General features: G+C 45.4%; 1 protein-coding gene across 2 annotated transcripts in view; it reads right to left on the minus strand.

Moving 5' to 3' along the window:
- The window catches only part of astn1 (astrotactin 1), a 462,961-nt gene that overhangs the window by 389,182 nt on the left and 52,803 nt on the right, over positions 1-20,976 (minus strand). The gene's annotated exons all lie outside the window — the stretch shown is intronic.

The following is a 20,976-nucleotide window of genomic DNA, read 5'->3' on the forward strand; positions in this document are numbered from 1 at the left end:
GGAAAGATCACTGCAGACCCTTCACACCCTGGACACAAGCTGTTCCAACTCCTGCCCTCTGGTAGGCGCTACAGAGCACTGTACGCCAAAACCACCAGACACAGAAATAGCTTCTTTCCACTGGCCGTCACCATGATGAACAATTAATCAGACTCTTCCATCTGCACTATCTGCACTTTTTGACTACTGTCTTTAATGTCTTTTTTATATTTATCCCGCTTATTGTATATTGTGTGTGTGTATAAGTACGGAAGAGCAAAGTGAAACCGGAGTCAAATTCCATGTATGTGCAAACCTACATGGCCATTAAAGCTGATTCTATTCTATTCTATTCTATATCACAATGAATAAAACTATGCAGTCATATTTATGTAAAATCTTTGAATATTCTTACCTTATCGGTTGACATAATTTATTGGTTTCTGACTTCATCTGGTCATCAATACAAGTGTATGCGAGGCTGCATCTATCGTAACTGGGTATTTACGACACTGAAGTAAATGTTAAATACCTCCAAAACTGAAGGGGGCGCTAAAAGGGAAAAACTCCATGATGGGGCTTTAAGTGTGTGTTGCATTGTGTGATGACTGGTTCAGAGTTCTCATTGCGGTTAGCCCTCATTCCCTCTCACATGCATGATGAGGATCCGATCAGATCCCTTGTATGTCCCCCCTCCCCCCCTCTAATTTGCACACATTTGTACTTCCTATGGTTACTTTGGACTCCCAGCCATAAAACAGACTATCTCGCTAATTGGAAGCGTCACGCGGCGGCGCTGCCAACACACTTATTACCCAAATAGTGCACAGGCTTTCTAGCTTTTAGAATTATTCAAAGCTTCATTTTTCCACACAGATGTCACGATGAACTGAACCGAGAGGCGGCGTGGAGCACAATGCGCAGCAGAAAGGGGGGAGGGGACACGGCCCATTAGCGTGCTGTCCATAATTGATCACAGTCCGCGGCGCGCCGCCGGCTTTTTCTTTTTTTCTTGTTTCCGCTGCGGCAGAAATCGCGACTTGTAAATAATAATGAGGATTAGGCCTGATCAAAAGAAAAAAAGAAAGAGAAAACAGAACTGAGCACTTGTGTTGGCGTGGGAGGTGAGAATCGGGCGGGAAAGAGGAGGATTGGGAAGCCATGGGGGGGAGTTGAAGGTAAGGCATCAAAACGCTCGAGATGCCCAGCGCTCACGAGACAAAAGCCCCCCACGAGTCCCTGTCAGGCCCAGCGTAGAGATCTAAATATAAACACAAGCTACACAACAACAAGACAACGATTACTTCCTGAGAATGTAGCTGCAGGCGAGGCTTTACTTCGGGAGCGCGTATCGAGTTGCACGCCACCTTTGGCCCCGCCTCCTTCAAGTACGGGGCTTTCAAACATCGTCCATGATCTCATACAACGACACAAGTGTTGAGTTACAAACCAGGGCAATAATGTTAGAAACACAGGGGTATAGCGGAAGCTGGAACTGTTGCATTACGGGAAATGTATTACTTGTGTTTTTGGAGCGCTGTTGAATAATTTGGAATTACCCTTTGGTGCGAGTTCCCCAAATGTGTCAATGCTAGATTATTTCCATATAATATCCTTATGTTATACCCATATAAATCATACCATTATATGATGAGCTATCAAATACATTTGTTATTCAATAGATACAATAAATGCATTTTTGCCAAATAAAAGGGAAGCCAAGAGTGAACAAAAGCAAATACTCCTGCTAAAATGCAGCGTTCCCTGTATTTATGCTAGCTGACGAAGTTCCGTTGGAGTTAAACTTAGACGAGTCGACGAATCTGGAAGTCAAAACTGAGCATAACTCAGTCCTTTAGGTTAAACATTGTCCAGAAAAATTCACCAATATGAAAGCCACAAAAAGCTTTTTTTTCCGCGAGGTTAGCGACAGTTAATCCGCTCGTCGACGGAGGCTAGCATGCTAACAAAAGCATACTACTATACACTAATGTTAGCATGCTAGCCTTGCTAACCTCGCTAAAAAGAGTTATGGCGAACCTCGCGGGGAAAACAACTTTTCACACTACTGGTTAGCCATTAAAACCAGTCGTGTTTTAATGGCTAACCAGTAGTGTGAAGATCTCCCCCTCCCTCCTTCACCTCCCAGGCTTTCTTCCCAATTAAAGTATTTATCTAAATGATGTTTCAAATGTAATTGTCCAAAACACACTCCATGCCGCCCACCTCCTGAAGCACTTACCTGGTTTAAACTATTCACGGTCAGAGCCGGCATCATTAATACCTGGTGCACACGTTAAGACCACAAGCCCCCCCCCCCGGTGTAGCGCTCCCCGCCGTTAGAGCGAACCTCCTTTTGTGAGACAGACCATTACGCTGATTACTGGCAGAAGAGACACGAGCATGCTGGGTAACAGCCACAACCCTAATATAGATTACAACCTGTTTACAGACCCAACACACTGACACTGTGTGTGTGTGTGTGTGTGTGTGTGTGTGTGTGTGTAACAAGATGTTGCCCTGACAATGACTGATGCCCCTTGTGCCGCAGTGGGAAGGGAGTTCCCCTCTGCTCGTGGAAACAGATTTGAAGAGTCCCGACTGGTTTTAACCTCAATGCAAACGAGTGTGACCCTTTAAAATATAATAATAGTAATAATAATAATAATAACACAAATTAAAAAGTGTGCTCTCTCTCACCCTCTCTCTCTCCCCCGGGGGGGGGGGGGGCAGTTTTCCATGAGAGCTGGATTAATGAGAACACAAAACCATGTAAGAGGGCTAGAAGAGAGTTCGGAGAGAGGGAAGGAGGAAGGAAGGAAGGAAAGGAAGGAAGAAAGAGGTTGGAAAGCAGACGGGGTAAAAAAGCGAGAGCGACCACCCACTGTAATCTGATTAGGCCGCGTTCTTAGTGTACGTCCTCCGAATGCAGAAACCGTCTCGTTTGAAAGGAGTTCCCATTAAATCGAGGCGGCATCAATCCCGAGGATTAACATTTTTTTATTTTTTTTTAAAGCCTAATGTTTTATTCCAAGCACTATCGGATGGGTAGTACCGACAAAGAGGATTCCAGCTCAAAGAGCATTATTCTTGTTCCGCTCCCCTAATCGATTGACGGAGGAACCTGATGGTTTAGCGACGGTTCCACATGTCCAGCTTTTCTTACATGTGTTTAGAATGAGCGTGGCATTCAAAGGGAGATGGAGAAGAGGAGGAAAAAATGTCCCAGGTTAATGAAAAGAGCTCCGGTTTTGCAAAGCAGCAGATTAGAAAAAACCTCGGGGGTTCATGACAGTGATGACAGTAAAACCGGGTGTCGGATTGAGGGAGAAAGATCCGGTGATATAACGGCGTTGGATTCTTGCCTGCCCCGTTATCAGTTTTTTACAAGAAAAAAATGAATACAAAAATGTAACATAAGGTATTCTAAGAGGTGTCCATGCAGTCTGGATTATGGATTAGGTTATGAGATCTTTTGTTTTGCTGGCAACACAACGAAGGTGATGAGACGCGGTTCTGGTCCACGAGATGCTGCAATTCGCTGCAATCTCCCATCCAGGGTTTCTTTTCTTTCTGTCTTTTTTTTTAGAATGATTACTCGGCATTAGAAGGAGAACCGCAGAATGACGGAATACTTTGTGTCATTATGTTCTCCTGAAGCAGATGTAATGCTATTCAACACAAGTGAAGTGTATACATTGTATCGTATAAGTAAAAATAATGAAACAATGTATCAAGTCGTAACTATCGTAGGCGCAATAGAGAGCAAAACTCATAAGATTATAATCACAACCCAGTAGAAAACTAAAAACAAACATTGAAAATGTAAATTTTAAATTTTAAATAAATACATGTAATTTTTTTAAAAATTAATTAAAGGAAATACAAAATACAAAATAAAATTCAAAATAAAATAAATGTTAAAAAAAATTGTATTCGAAAATGTTAGACCAGAACACGTCGTCGACCTACATGTCATCCGCTTTTAAATATTGAATCGGGTCAAAATGACCCGAAGGCAACACAAGGGTTAAAATACCTTTATTTTTACAAAAATGTGCCAATGCATCACACAATAACCAAAATATAAATATGTGCATTAAATACAAAATGTAAAATTGAAACTACAAAAAAACGGATGGAAAAAAAGTAACTCCCCGCCACAAAATGCAGCCAGCGTCTCAGTTTCCTCTCACGGAGCTTTTCCCCGTTCCGGCGGGACGTCCTATGTGGTCAAGAGGGCCGATAAGCAAGGATTACTTTGGCGTTATTGATTCCTTAAAGCATCCCCCCCCCCGAATGTCGCTGTAATGAAAGACTATTAGGGAGAACGCCACATCCTCAAGGCTGAGAGGGGGGGGGGGGGGGGAGCGGAGCCGGGGTGCTAATCTACGGATCATTATTCCGATGCGACGACAAGGAGGGTGTCCTTCAAGCCCGTCCTCCGGAGCGGAGGGCAGATTTCTGTGATGGGGATTGGTGGTGGGGGGGGTGAAGTGTCCGTTTCACAAGATAAACACAGCGTTTCTCTCATTCCAGGCTTCCTGATTGTTTTCTGTCATCACACCACCTGTCTCTATGCATCCTGATTGGTGTGTCTGAGATCGTAACAGAGCAGACTGGACCACATTATGGACCCCGACCCAAGAGCGCTTTCCGCTCTGTCGGTGTGGGCGGGGGTGATTTTTTCATCACGGGGAAAACTGGACAAAGTCAGCGCGAAATACAAAATGTTCCGGCTCTTCGCGGCCTTTTCCACAGGACTTTCGGAACCGATAAAGGACCAGCAGGCTCTCCACTGAGACAGGATGATCGATAACCGCTGAAAAGAGAGAGAGAGGCGTCGCGCATAACCCGGATGTTATCCAGCTTTCTACTGCCAGCAGCGGTCATCAACTCGCTCATGCCCGGAAAAGATGATCTCTTACCGGGCCCCCATTCCTTTTCAAGCTTTTGTGAATGAGGTTTTGCGGAATTCTTGAATATTTCAGTGTTCTAATCATATCCAAATGGATCCTGCGAAAGTCACCATTCCAGATCCCCAGCGCCAGTTTATGGTGGAATTGGAGGAGTACTGTCTCAACGTTCTGCAGAAGACAACAAGATGCATCCATGTGCTTACCTGTGAATGGAGACACTGGCTGGACGTTTTAGTCTGGACAGATCACAAGAATCTAGAATATATCAGGTGGACACTTTTCTTTAGTAGAAGACCATCCTTCCACTTAATTCAACAACGTTTCTGGTGGCCATCCATGAAGAAAATGTAATGGCGGCAGACCTCATCTCAAGTTAAGATGGGCAGGATCCATGGATTCCCTAATGACATGTTTCCGACGGGGGGTCCACAATCATTTGCCTGTCATCAGGATATCACCTCAGTCAAATGGACAGTCGGAGCGCCTGAACCAAGAACTAGAGACCACGCCACGTCGCCTACGCCACGCTGTCTCCTCGAGAACCAGAGGTTGCCCACATACCCTTCTGGCCGGCGGTCTGGTCTCCATTCCATGGTGATGGTTCCATCGGCACATGCCATGATCAGACGCTGTCGCAGAGTTTGGGCTGGTGCTCTCGATGAAGGCCGTTATGGGATTCATCGGCGGGGGCCCCTCCTACAGTCCAGGCCAAAGGTTTGGCCAGGACCTTGAGTGCACCCAACGTTTCACGTTAGTAGAATCAAGCGGTGTGAGCCCAGTTCTTTGAAGGGGTGACGTTACAAGGTCCCGTACTACTGGAGGTCGTCCGTAAGGGAGGGGCAAGCAATTCCTGGTAGACTGGAAGGGTTACGGTCCTGAGGCTTTTACAATCAGCCTGGGCCATCAGGAGTTGGCCCTAGAGGGGGGTACTGTGCACCCGACGATATGCTAGAGAGGTTCAGGTCATTTATGTTCGCTTTCTCTCATTCCAGGCTTCCTGATTGTTTTCACCTGTCATCACACCTGTCTCCTATGCTCATCAGTGTCAGGATTGGTCCCACCTGTGTCTTGTTACCATGTGCTTAAATTCCCTGTCTCCCAGTGTTCCTCTGTTTCAGCCTCCGACTCCCACGCGACGAAACAAACTGTTGCATCGGACGTCTTCAGTTGAACATGCACAGCGATCTAAAAAGTGTCCATCGGTTGGGTTTTTTTGCAACTTCTTTTCCCCGGAGAAAGTGAATCCCGATCTACGTCGCAGAGTCACGCTTGAATTATGATTCAGAGCAAACACGCTCGGCACGACTCTTGTATCGCTCTCGCTGCTCAGATTTCTGTTTGCTCGCGCCGAGCGAAAAGGACACGGGAGTGACGATATGTATCCCCATGGCAACCACACCAACGGATCACAAAGTACCATCAATCAAAAACGTGGCACGCGCTGTAATGTCTCCGCATATATATATATATATATATATATATATACATATATATATTGTTAGGTTGTAATAGTTTATTTTGGTAACATCTGCAGAGGTCTTATGTTTTAAATTGATACATATAGAAAGATATTATAATAGAAAATATTAGGGAGAATATTGATATTGTTATTAATGTATTATGAAGCATAGGGGTACTGTTTACTCTATGCAAATGTAAATGGCAAGAATTAATGTATGCTGCATGAGAGTGACTGTGTTAGTATTATAGATTGACGAAGCCGGTTGAATTCCGTGAAGTGACAAGGGACTTTTATTGTGAAAGTGACTTTAATGCAGACAATAATAGACAGGACTTTTATTGTGAAAATACTTCAACAGGTATCCCCGACGCTGGAAGGCTGAGGGGGCGGAGGAGCCGGGAGCCGATGAAGAGCACGATCGTGAGGCCTTGAATGTTTGTTGTACACTTCCTGATGTTGATAACTTAATTCACGCGCGTCCGGAAACCTGTTTTCCATCATTTGCGAAGTGCCCAGTTTCAGAACTTCCCTATATATATATATGAGAATATTCTGCATGAGATTGTGTGCACTGCGGCGTCCTTCAATCAGAGGATCGCCGGTTCGATCCCCAGCTCTTCTAATCCATGCCGGCGTGTCCTTGGGCAAGACACTTAACCCCAAATGTCTCTTGTAGGTGTGTCTACGGTGTGTGAGTGTTAGCTTTAGCCCCGCCCACCAGTGATTGGATGGGTGTGAATGGGTGAATGATGTCATGCAGGCCTCTGGTGGTCCTGCGCTGTGAATATGAATCTGGTTCCATCTGGAATCAGCATGCATGCGTTCTGCTCTGCTGCTTTCCAGAAAGATGAATACGTAAACACAAACACAGGCTCCAAAGTAAAAGTCGAAGGTTGTTGTTGTTTTTCTAAAGAGAAAAGAGTAACTTCTGAGGTCTCGATATCGATTCTCACCGCTGCGAGTGCTCTCCTGAAGAGCTGAAGAGTACACACTGCTCCAAATATCAAGATGATAAACATTTGATTTCCTTTCTTCCAAGCACAGCCGAGTCCTGCTCAGCTTTCGGTTCCATGTTTCATGAAGAAAGCGTTTCGTGGATTGCGGTCGTGTACAGATTGCAAAGCCCTCTGGAGGCAAATTTGTCATTTGTGATTCTGGGCTATGCCAAATTAACAGAATTCAATTGAATTGAATAAGGTAAATATGATCTATGGATGTGGCGTCTTTGCAAATTGCATTGTTTTTTGTTCTCGTCAGAGTTCTGGATGCCACGATTCATCCACACGTCCTTCAGTGATCGTGCCACCCTTCCTATAATCCTATAATATAAAGCTAGGACTCAAAAATGTACATTTTCGCGTACATGTCTGTGCATCCATCTTTCCTAAATTGATTTTATTATGACTGTGACATTTGGAATGACCAAAATAACATTGCTTTCCTCTTGGAAATGCAAAGTTGAAGTCATTACCAATCAAAAGAAAACATCAATAAACTCACACCAGTTTATGGTGGCTAATAGTTGTGTGTTACACCACATTTGAATGTAATTAGCATTATTCTATATTGTCAGCTAAGGCATTCATCTGTCTGTCAATACTTCTCCAACCTCCACCCCCATCCATGGGAAATTGTATTCTACACTGAGGTTGTACAGTACATAAGTATTGAGAGGTTGCAAATATATATTTTTAGTTGTTTCTAAAAGAGCTAGAGGCAAAATCACCCACAATGCAGCGGGACGGCTGTGTAGTTTGAATAAGACACGGTCTAATCAAAGCCAGCTCTTTTATTATTTGTTGTGTATCAGCTGCACCTGCAAATGTGTGGGATATTGAGACGATTCATTTATTGAGAGGATTGCCACATGTGTGAGGAAGGTTTTCAGAGCTTGTGCTGTTGTTGTTGTTGTTGTTGCCTCTGTTTGTTTACCACGCAAATGGCCTTTTGGGGGTTTTAACTTCTGAATCTCAGGAGACTGAGATCTGTTTCTCGGTCAGATACTGTATGCAGGTTCTCTCTCTCTCTCGCTATCTCAGCCTTTCCCTCTCTCTCTCTCCTTATCCCTCTCTCTCCCTCTCTTTTTCTCCCTCTCTCTCTCCCTCTCTCTCAATGGCTCTCCCTCTATGTCTGTCTCTCTCTCCGTCTCTCTCCATCTCTCTCTCTCTCTCTCTTTCCAACATGTTGGTTACACAACTTCTGTAACATATAGCCTACGATGTATTGTACAAGTATACCTTCAGTAACTTAAGTAAGTTGTATGCGAGCTACAAACACTTATTTTAAGCCACAAACATATCCAAAACGATTTTGGTTCAATTCACATCCTCAGATTTGTGCTTGATCAGTTTGAATAACCAAAAACAAACACTTTTCTTTGCCAACCTGAAGGCTGCAAAATCCATTCAGCCACTTCTCTTACGCCTCAATGTGTGTCTTCCTTTTGGGGGAAGCTATGAAGTGTCTGACTTGGAGCTGACGGCTCTGCACCGGTCCAGCCTCGACGTTGACATGTAGTCTGGTGAGAAAAGTCCATTTCTCACATAACACGGTGCTTCCAGACATTGTGGCTTATTAAAAACTAGGGATGCACCGATCTGATCGGCGCCGATCCATATCGGCCGATATTCCCATTATCGGTTTTGATTGGCGTTCTCAAAACGGCCGATCAGATGACGTAACATCTGCGACAACTATCAGACGTTTCAATCGCCGCGCACCGCAACGGAGACGAAGCACCCGGCGAGGGCCGCAGAGTGAGAGGTCCACGAGGGGATCCTCACCACCGAGCGGCGTCCCCGTCCCCCGAGTTGAATCTCTGGGTCAACTCAGCCGACTCTCACATGTCTGCCCCTATAGACTGATGCTGACGGTAAACGCATTCGATCGGGAGCGCGCGAGGGTTTTGATAAAGTTAGCGGAAGGATTTAAGTGACAACATCCGGTTTTGCAAAGTTAGCGGAAAGAACCACGTGAAACAACATCCGTTTTTCAAAATAAGATGTCGACGAATCATACATTAACATATACAAGTAAACAATTAACTGATTTTGTATCTTTATAGATCGTTTCTTAGATTTAGCTCAAATTATGCTAACATTAAAACATGTTTACTGTGCCAAGGAAGAGTTTATAAAAATAAGTCAGACTTTTGTATGTTAAGAAAAGTCCTGTATATAGATTTCCCCAAGAGTTCCAGGAAATTAATAATGCAGATGTGTTCCATACATATCTGAAATCCCCTACAATAGCAATCAAACAATTTTAATGTATCAATTAGGACATTTTTCAAAGTAAAAGTCATAAATGTTGAAAGAAATCGGTAATTTCTTTAATGTTTGAGTTGCTTTATATATGTATTTCCTCATAGTCCTAGGCAATAATGCTACACAATAAATAGAATGCTTCAATCGACACTGTGATTGGTGATCGGTATTATCGGATTGGCAGGTACTGATTTCAGTGATCGGTGATCGGTGATCTGCACCAAAAACCTGATCGGTGCATCTCTATTAAAACCCATATACAGCACCGTGGTGGCGGCCGATACAAGAGGCTAACGCTAACGGGCTAACGCGTTTGTTTTAAATTTCAACGTGCCTGAACATTCCGATATTGGCAGGCTCTCTCAGAAAGAAGGGAGGACAATTGCAAGCAGATTTGTTTGAGGGAAAATCAGCAGCCAAACGGCGCTGAGAAAAAATAAATCTTGTTTTTCTTCCCGAAGCCTGTTTGCCCAGCGGGGGGGGGGGGAGGGGCGGGGGACCATATGGTCGAGGAGCTGTGTGTGCTTGTACTGGGATTCAGCAGCAGCGGAGAGAGAGGTGTGTGTGTGTGCATGACTTTTTCTTTGCTCAGCTCCAATGCGCGCACACGCCGGCATCGGATCTCTGCGGCACGCGAGACGGCGAGCCGAGAAGTGACATGCTGCTGTGTAGATACGATCAATAACAGACGTTTAGTTTAATAAAAGAACAAAGACGTGCTCTTTAAGATAAGGGACCTTAAATTACTTCTGCTGTAATCTGGCGCGATAGAGAAAATGACAGGGGGGTGGGCGGAGATTTTTTTTTTTTTCAACTCAAAATTGTCTCGGAGCCATATGCCGTGACCGGAAGAGCCATATATGGCTCGCGAGCCATAGCTTCCCGACCCCTGGGTTAGAGCAAGGATGGGTGGGGGGGAGAAAAGTAAAAGAGGCCACTCTTTCTGGGGGAAAGGGGGGGGGGGGGTGGCACTAATATTAAAGCTACTGAAAGGGGATTAGTAGAGGAGGAGGGTCGGTGGAGTCGGAGTTGGTTGGGATGAGTCGGCCGGGAGAAAGAAAGACGGGAGAGAGATACAGAGTGGGGGATTTTGATTGGAGGTCATATCTAAAATTCAAAATTCAGGGTGTGAACGCTCCACTGCTGCTTCAACACAAGCACAAGTTACCCATCTGTTGCCGAAGCAACCGGCCAAACACGGCCAGAATCCTTATCCAAGACATCCCTACATACAACACGGCCAATGGACCACTTTCCTGTGAGTAAACATGGCGGCAGATGTCTCGTGGGCGAAGGAATACTTCTCTGAAGACCTTCGCTGGCTAGCAAGCTCCGTTTGCTTCTCATTTCATCCCGGTTTCACCGTCAATATGTAAAGTCGCACCGAGGACCGTGAGTGCAACTTGAGAAAAGTTAACATTCAATTCAAGTCAATTCAGTTTATTTGTATAGCCCAATTTCTCAAATTACAAATTTGTCTCGGAGTGCTTTACAATCTGTACACATAGACATCCCTGCCCCAAAACCTCACATTGGACCAGGAGAAACTCCCAAATAACCCTTCAGGGGGAAAAAAGGGAAGAAACCTTCAGGAGAGCAACAGAGGAGGATCCTTCCAGGATGGACAGATGCAATAGATGTAATGTGTACAGAAGGACAGATTTAGAGTTAAAATACATTCAATGAATATGACAGAGTGTATGAATAGTTCATAGTAGGCATATTCCACGATGGAGACCTCCACGATCCATCAGGCAGATGGAGGTAGAGAGGAGGAGTGGGCGGAGTCTCAACAGGGCAGTGGCGTAGTTGGTAGCAGGAATTCCACGAACATGTCACCAACCTACGCTCCTGGAAGGGAGGAGAGCCGGTGGGAGGCCGCCGCTGACCGCTAGCCCGCTGTTAGGCTCTTCTTACAGAAGAGGATGGTGGACTCGGCAAGATAGGTGGCGAACTAGCTAGCTGCTAAATGAGTTGAGGAATGCACATCGCCGTGAGCAGATCTTTTCCTACCATTTTGGCTAATCAGCACGAAAATATGGCAACGTTAGCAAGCTAGCTAAGCAGCCAGCCGTTCGCTCGTCAGCTTTCCAGTTCCTCCATGCTATCATGCTACACTGATTAGAGAGAATAATCCCCACAGCTGGCCGTCTCTCTAATAGTTTCGCCAATTAGCAATATTTATCTCCAACTTTTTACTAATATAGCCTGTGGCGGTTAGTAGAAGGAGAAGCTAAACGATTAGCAACATGTTCTCTTCTTCTTCAGCCGACACTGAGGTGGTTTGCGTTGGCCTCCATTCTTTCCTTTGTTTAACATAATCATAACATCGACTCAAAAAGCAGTGAAAGGCCATTCTAGGGCAATTTCTACAGTTTCATCGAGTTTTAAACTAAAAGCTGTACGAGCCATTCACAGACGCGCGTAAACATCCCCGTGGACCGCTTCCGGGCTCATTTTAAGGTGCTCTTCGTTCGGCCTTGCCAATTTTCTACATGACTGAGAGTAGGAAACAGCGCAATCAATCAAAGTCGGCCCCTTTTCCTAACAAGCTACTCGATGCGGGACTCCACATATTAACCGAGACAGCAGGCAATCGGCAATTTGTGGTAGCTTGAGAAGTTCTTCATTTAAAATGTAATGTTGCATGATTATGTATGGGACACGGAGCGTCGAGGAGGGGGTGGTCCACTTCAAGGTGAGCCGAGATCACAGGCGGTTCTGCCGGCAGCTCCTTGTAAAATGCATGAAGCGCTTGGTTTGATGAGATTCAACAAGACTGACCCCACTTGGCCTTGATAAGAAATTCCACTTGTGGAAAGTCACACACATCCTGCAGAGTTTCAGCAAATGTCATCACCGAGATGAATCCCATCGGAGGCCAGACGGAGCAGATGGATTGCATTGTTGCCGAGATTGAGAGTTTCCCAAAAGAAAAAAAGAAGCCGTTTGAATGGAAGTGAGTGAAGGCAAACTGAACGAAGCTGGGAATGCCGACTCTTTGGACTCTTGCATGTTGAAGACGTGGATTTTGCTTAAATACATTTAGAAAATGTGTCATTGAGTCTCAGAGCAAGGACAACCTATGCTTCATGATCCATTATCCTGTTTTTTTTCATGTTTAATCTTATAGTACATTTATGTCATTTAGAATGTGAGGGTCCAAATACTACGAAAATGCCTTCTTAAAAATATGGCTGCTGGATCGAAGCATGACGTTGTAGCTACTAAGTAAAACAAGTTTTTGGGTGGGTGATACATTACGTCCAATCCTCTGAATACCAATAGGTCTATAATTTGGGTAAACTAACATTTTAAGTAGCCAGGAAAAAATAAAAACACATTTTCTCATGTAGGACATATGGGCTACATAGTCATAGATTAGACTCCCAATGAGACAAAAATTAAACCCCCGTTGGTGAATGTATAATATGCCCCCAACCCCCCCTCCCCTCTAAGAACCACTGGCCAACCTGTAGCACGGTATCCGAGCGCCGCTTCCGTGCAGAATGAGATTAACAGACTCCATTTATAGGCTCGCCTGTAATGCAGTCGTCTTGGTGTCGACCAACCCCCCCCCCCACACACACACACACACACACACACCGAGACGAAGAGCAATTAGAATTGCTGTTACGTCTCATTGGCGAACACATTTGTTGGAATGGGAAAACAGCTTCAGAGAAATGCGTGTTGATGGTGGTAAAAGATCTTTAATCCCCATTGCGCTCCCATGCTCGTTGGATCAGCTTCCAGATGCTGTTCATTCTTCATGCATTCTCTTTTCTCTTCTTTTTTCTCTTTACCACAGGCATGAACATATTATGTGGGAACCAGTCGTCTCAGTCTTTTTTCATATATTCTGTTTTTTTGGGGGGGGGGGGGGGGGGTTGGCATTACTTCCCTGTATTGCCAAAAACAATTCCACTTAGGCATTTTCCAGTCGTGTGCCCTGGCAATTTACCCGTCCAGTTTTCATCAAGTGCCAGACAGTCCCACTTGAGAAGTAAAAAAGTCTTACAGCTGAGAGGAAAAAACTCAAATAGAAAGATTAAAGTGACCCTGCTACTCACGTCACATTGACTACTTGAGCATGGCGCTCCATGGGGATTGCTTGGCTCTCCCAAAAGGCAATTTAGGATGCCTGCCAAGTACCGCAAGTACCTCAGCACCGCCTGAATAACTAGTTCATAAAGAATATACAGAGCAAGCGAGGAGCTCACGCTTGGATGACGATGGCCGCAGTGCTGATAAACCACTGAATAAAAAGTAGTGTCGTGAACGAATGCAATCCAGGATTTGTTTTCACAGATTCGCTCACCGTAAATAATTGTTTCCTTCTTTCCCTTCAGCAAGGACCATTTGAGTGGAAATAGACAACCTTTTCCCTCCTCAGCATTTCCAAGTGGTATCACAGTTGTTAAGACCCCCGAGCGCGTTCAGTTTTTCTACCAAACCGCCTTTTTGTTTTTTGCACAGTGACTGCAAATAACTTACGTTGGTACTCTTTGGCTATGGGAAAAGAGCAAAAGACCTATCCGTCAATGGTTCACACGCTTCCTTTGTGCCGTGAATGCAGCCTTCATTTTCCCGTTGGCAGACAGAGTTATATTGGAAACTTATCGGGAACCAATCTGGAGGTCGTTGCTGTCATTATGCTACGGCCATTACATTTGTGCAATAAACATTTTCCTCATAAGGATGTATTATCGCACTAAAAAAAGTTCAGAGAAAATCACAACATGTCCACATGGAGGTAATCGTGGGATGTTCCTAAACTTCTGGGATATAACTTTGGATGAAAGACGTTCCCAACTTGCATCGAGTGGAAGGCAAGGTAAGACCCTCCCAATCACAACAATAATATGCAAGAATGTCTGGGTCCCATACTGACAAGCAGAGCCAGATGTACCTGAAGATGAGAAAGTTAAGCCTGGGCCTTTCTTCATTTGTGAAGCAAGACCTTCGCACATGGCCAGACTTGTCTCCTGTGTCTTTAATGTCAGGGATTATTAAACAGGAATGAGGCTGAAATATCTGGATTTTTATTTCCTACCATAGATCAAGCTAAAAAGAAGAAAAAAACACCTCAGCTACCTGAGTAGAGACATGGACGTGCAAGGCCAAATATTGATTGTTGTTCGCAGTCTCAGACTTGACAAAAGTTCCCCCAAAGAAATGTTTGTGATTAATGTCATATTTTAAATGTAAATGTTGCACAAAAGGTGCCCCAGAGGCCTCGTCGCTACTATAATACGCTGCAGACACAACAATAACTACTATACTAACTCGGTTAACTGAACCTTTTCTTGGAACGTGCAAAGCAGTGAAAGCTAAACGAATCTTATAATTGACGTCAGTCACGGCACAGCCCGCTTTCACTGTTGCAGCCACGACTACGTTGTTGGTTTAAATTAACCGGCGAGAGTATGAAAACAAGACCCGAATCGGAGGAGGCTGATGCTGCGCTCACACCAAAAGCATTGGGGATTTTTCACGTAAGTAGATCCCATGCAAAGATTTTTTGCCGGGCGGCGGGAATTGCGCAAATGACGTGAATTGCGTGAATGACGCGAATTGTGTAAATTGCGTGAATTACGTGAATTGCGTGAATGACGTGAATTGCGTGAATGACATGAATTGCGTGAATGACGTGAATTGCGTGAATGACGTGTATTGCGTGAATGACGCGAATTGTGTAAATTGCATGAATTACGTGAATTGCGTGAATGACGTGAATTGCGTGAATGACGTGAATTGCGTGAATGAATTTTGTTCAGCTTCCGTTCCGTCACCTTTACGTGAGTTTTGCCTTGATTCTGTTCTAACTACTAATACTAAATCAGGTATTGGTAAGGGGGTTCCAAGTGTTGTGGTGTATTATCTTGATTGTTATCATTGTAATACTAATAATTGAATCGTCCTATTGGTTTATGTTCAGTTTATTGTGTTCGGTCACTTAAGTCTTTGATGTACCCAGAACTTTGTTGCAGACTTTTCATGTCCTTCATACCTGATATGGGACCTGTTAATATGTGGTAGGATGTTTCAGCGGGAAAGAGAGCACGCTCTCTAACCCTTGTAACGACGCATTGTTTCATCCGCTCCGTTTATCCCACTTCAGTGAAAAGCAGAGAGACGTGAGGAAAGCAAGGCGATTTGTATAAGCCACGACTGGAGTCGGTTGAGCCCCCCACGCCCCTCGCTACGGTGAGGCATGGTTATCCACTGGAAGGCTGGCTTCAGACAAAAACATCAATGCTGAATGGATCGAATAACAATGTACGCCTAGTGTGATTGGTTGGTCTTTTTTTCTCCCAATCACTGAGCTGTTGCCATCTTTCAATTCAATTCAGTTTTATATATCTTTATAGATCATCTTTTTGCTCTCGGCTACCTGAATGGATGAAAGATTTAGCTGAATATATTAGTCAATTGAAATAAAAATCAATCATCAATTAATGATTCATTTCATACGCAAATGTTGTAGATGGTTAGTTGCATTACTTTGTTTGTAGTGATAGTTGTGGCTTCTTAGTACACTGTGATTTGACATAATTATGTTTGAGATATTTTTGTTAAACATAATAAAACAACAACTAAATAAATTGATGAAAAATAGGGAAAATAATCACTTGATTATAATTGTTGAATGCTAGTCGTGTTGATTGCAAACATTACAAAAATAAATAGGGACCCACATGTGACGGCGTGGCTATTCGATTGGTCAAGATGGGAACTGCAATACCGAGCACAAATGGGGCCTCACACCGATATGCATGAAGCTCAATAAAATCTGGACGCTACATTTCCTTTAACTCTGCGGCATCCCTCCATCCCTCCATCCCCTCATTAACTCTGCGGCATCCCTCCATCCCCTCTAGTCTCCAGGTCAGGCTTTTGGTACGGCCTCGTCGTCTCCAGTATCGGGCAGCGGTAACACAGGGGTTATCTCCTCAGATTAGAAAGCTTCTGCAACAGTTGTCTTTAGAACCACCACCACTTGATTCTTTTAATACACTGGACGATTATGGCTGCCAGTTTTCTGCATGTAAAACGTTATTTTTAGTCGTGGGACCTTTATACCCGTGTGCACGTGGTACATTTGACAAAACACAGTAAACAGCCCGACAGGTGGGAACGTCAGCTGGCCAGAACGCTGACTGGCCGTAATTGGCTTACGCCGGCGGCGAACCCATACAACCCCCCCACCCCCCAACCCCCACCACACAATGTGCCGGGGGGCTTATCTAGGGAACGCATGATGCACAACAATGAACTTATCACCATCCAGCCACTTGGCGGCATGTAGCCGCAAATCTCAACCACCACCGCCGCGCTGCTCTGACCACGAGACGGCTCCGGTTCATTGATCTCACACACACACACACACACACACACAAACACAAACACACAGACAACCTAGCAGAGCCTAATCTAGGGGCAGTGAGCCTTCTAAAAAAAAAAAAGCAGGCTCCCGGCTTTAGACGGAGAGAAAAAAAGGCCAGGTAATATAAAAAGCTGCTGGGAAAAGAAAAAGAAAAAAAAGGAGAAAAAATGAAAAGAAGTTCAATAACTTTGCAGGGACCTCCACACCCTGCATGTCAACCAGCTCCCAGGGTTTTTGACTCCAGCTCGGCACAGCGGGGCTTTTTCTATTACTTCTCTTTGTTGGCGGATCGGTTACGGCGGCCACGAGAATACAGAAAGGCTTCGGTGGGAGGGTTCCGACGAGGGTCGCGGGGCGAAAGACAGAAGAAAGGGAAAAAAGATTAATTGAAATTTTTTGAGGACATAGCTCTAATTCAAACAAAAAGGTGACTCTCGGTGTCATTGCGCCCGCTGCGAGGCTTCGGAAGCGGCGACACAGAGACGAGGTTGTCAGGTTGGAAATGAAAGAAGCACCGTCCTGTAGTCCTGTACGGACAATTTCTAAAGCATACAAAGCCGGGAGGGGGGGGGTGTAAACGCACGGAGGAGTCAAATTAATACACAGTCACTGTCGCTGTTATTAGATATTTCACGGCCTCTGTAGAGAAATATCAGAGCCTCTTTCTTTCTTTCCTATTTTTTTACACCAGATGTGATTTCCGGTGTGTGTGTGTATTCTAGCACGCATTCGGCCGCGGTCATGTGGTAGTTTCAATAAGGTAGCCCTTTTATCGAAGACTTTTTGTACTTTCAGTCCGACTGATTTTGCAAGATTACACCCCCCCTCCCCCCTCTCTCCACCCCCACGTCAGTCTCTCCCTCCCTCCTTCCCTCCCTCTCTTCCTCCTTCGTCTGGAGATGATCGACGCGCTCGTCCCCGTTAAACGGAACAATGCCCGCCCCCCCCCCCCTCGCAATCTCCAGTCATGGAGCAAATTGGAGGTGATTTTCAATGGCTGCGTGCTGATAGGTGGATCAGAGTCGTTGATGGGGGTGGGGGGGGGGGGCTATCTGACACTCTGCGTTTCAATTGGATCTTGCTTTTGCCGCTGACTTCCCTGAGACGTGATGGATGAGACGCCTACGTATGTGAATGATTGTGCTCGTGGGACGGGGACGGGGGGGTCAAGGTTAACCTTTTTGTGACCTCAATAGTTGAAGTTATTCATCATCATTTGACTCTGACAACAAAGTGTCAGCCACGATGAGCAATACGTTATCTGAATATTCCGAATTCAACATTTCTTGTGTCCAGCTACAGCCGAGATTGGACGCTACGCCAGGTTAAATAAAACCGGTGGATTATTGCATGTTTTCATTTCTTAGACATCCTTCACAACAAAAGCCCCATTATTAGTGGCAGCCTTCTCTTCCTCCCTGCTGTATTAGCAGACTTGTTTTATTGAAGAATCACTTTCTTATCAATTATTCAAAATAAAGGTCCCCTAGTTATCCTGTTTGCTTTAAGCTTTTAATTTGAAGGACCTGTTGTTTTTCAGCAACAACTCAACAGGACTCAGCTGTGCTCCAGCCCGAGGGTTTCTCTTTGCTCTCCACGGTAGAGGAACTCCCGTGTCGGAGGAAAATGATGGAGACGAACGTTTGGTGCATGTTGTCCGCACCACACTGAGACCAGAACTCAATACCAGACCACCACGGCATGTGGTCTGGCTGACCGGATCCCAGACCCAGTGTGAGCTAGACTTTATTTTCAGCCCGCAGACTTGACAGTTAAAACGTCCTGTCGTGAATCGGAGGGACAGCCATAAAGAAAACATGTATTTTAAAGTGTCATGGCCAATTACCAATTCAATTCAATTAAATTCAGTTTATTTGGATAGCCCATTTTCACAAATTACAAATTTGTCTCGGAGTGCTTTACAATCTGTACATCCCTGTCCCAAAACCACACATCGGATCAGGAAAAGCTGTGACGGACGCCAAAAAAAGAAACGCATAACAAAATTACGGATAATATCGAAAACATTCATCAGCAAGTCACCAAGATGAGGGACAAATCAATCAGATCATCGACAGCCTCCATTCCTTTAAATGCGTCCAGAAAGACGAGAGCGCCCAGAGAAGAGCTGCGCACTTCTTTTTAAAAAATATTATTACTTTACCATGTTGGCTTCGGCTTCATCCCGATCACCGTGCTACCTTCCCCCGAGCCTAATCTAAATTAAAACAGGGTGCAGACCTAGAATCGGCGGCCTGGTCCACCGTGGGGCTCAGGATCTGCACATTTCTCATCCAGCTAACATTTCTCATCCAGCTAACGGTAATCGCACGCAGAGTGATGGCGCGGCTGTGTCCGCCGCGTCCGTCGCAGCTCCTCAGCGGTGTCTTTTTTAGTTTTGTGTCTTTCTCGTTCCTGCTTCGAAAACTGGAACATCTGATGATCTCATCGTCATTTCTTCCTCCCCCGGGAGTTCGGCAGTCATCACACACGCCGTCACACACCACACCACACGGACACCGGACTAGCACTATCGGACCCTAAAAAAGTCATGCCAACTTTTCACCAGCACATTACGCTATACCAGAAAAAAAAAACGTTGGACCACTGCTATATTCAAGAGGGCTACAGGCTGTCTCTCTCCCTCTCCCTCCGGAAAGATCGCGCTGAAGCGGTAGTGACGAGGGAACGAATGGTCTGACCAATAATCAGAAGGCTGAGCTACAGGCTGTTTATAGACTGGAACAGGATCAATCCAATCCAGTTCAGTTCACGCCAGCGGAGAGTGGAAGTAAGCGAAGTAGCATAGCACGCTTAACGAAACGACACCATCATGCCCACGGTAAAAGTTAGACTTTCCTAACCAAAGCGGTTGATATCCGTGAAGCTGTGACGCCCTGCTTGCCTGCTCATAACCGTCTTGTCGGCAACATGGGGACGTACGGAGCAGCGCGACACAGGCGCCCTATGGCAGGGCTACGGACTATCTGAAACTACCAGAGCAGACCCGAATGGTGAGTGCCGACGACCTATAGGACCTTTATGCACGGGGTTGGCTAGCAACAACACGCTAGCTCTCGTGGCTAACAACAACACCGTTAGAGCGCGGCGTGAGTTCTACCGCTGGGGATGAACACACACTCTGCAGATGGCATATCTGGGCGATACTGAACCTGTGTGCTAACCTCAGCTCTCCAGTGTTCACCACAATATTCAACCTCTGCTGGCTGAGTCCGGCCTGCTTCAAAGAGATCAGCATGTATGAATGACTACCGATCGTGGCCCTCACCGTGGTCATGAAATGCTTTGAGGCATGGACCCGCTGCAGTTTGCTTCGCCCCACAGATCCACACGGATGCTGCAGGTGGTCAGGGTGGGCACACACACAAATCCCCACTCACTGAACAGGATCCCCCCCCCCCCGCCTCAGCCCCCCTTGTACCCCCTCTACACACATGCTTTAGGAAGGTAAACAGACAACAGAGGACTCACCACTGGGGATTAGGGACCGGGACTACAGTGGAGGCTAGGAGTACTCTGGAGCTGTAGAGGCGTCCTGACAGGAAGCCTGGTTTGGCAACTGCTCCGCAGGACACAGGAAGGGTTGCAGAGAGAGTAGTGCCGGCTGCGCAACCTATGAACTCTACTCCCATGAACTCCGACCTCACCAGGACCCCCACAACCCACACACACACCCCCTCTTTATACACACACACAAACACACACACTTACTGTAAATATTGTGTTGTTTTTATTTTGTAAATAGTGTGTGTTGTGTTGCCCTTGCACATTCCTGCTGAGCACATTGCATTTCACACACTGCACACCCTGTGTGTGTATGTATAAAAATCTTGAGCTCCAATCACGTGACAAATTGCCGACGAGCTGGTTGCCGCCACCTCACAAGATGAATGCAATAAAATGGATATGTTCGTCTGTTTATTCACATTGTTAATTTGA

This window comes from Pseudoliparis swirei, chromosome 8 (genome assembly GCF_029220125.1).
Source record: "Pseudoliparis swirei isolate HS2019 ecotype Mariana Trench chromosome 8, NWPU_hadal_v1, whole genome shotgun sequence".
In the NCBI taxonomy this organism is placed as follows: Eukaryota; Metazoa; Chordata; class Actinopteri; order Perciformes; family Liparidae; genus Pseudoliparis; species Pseudoliparis swirei.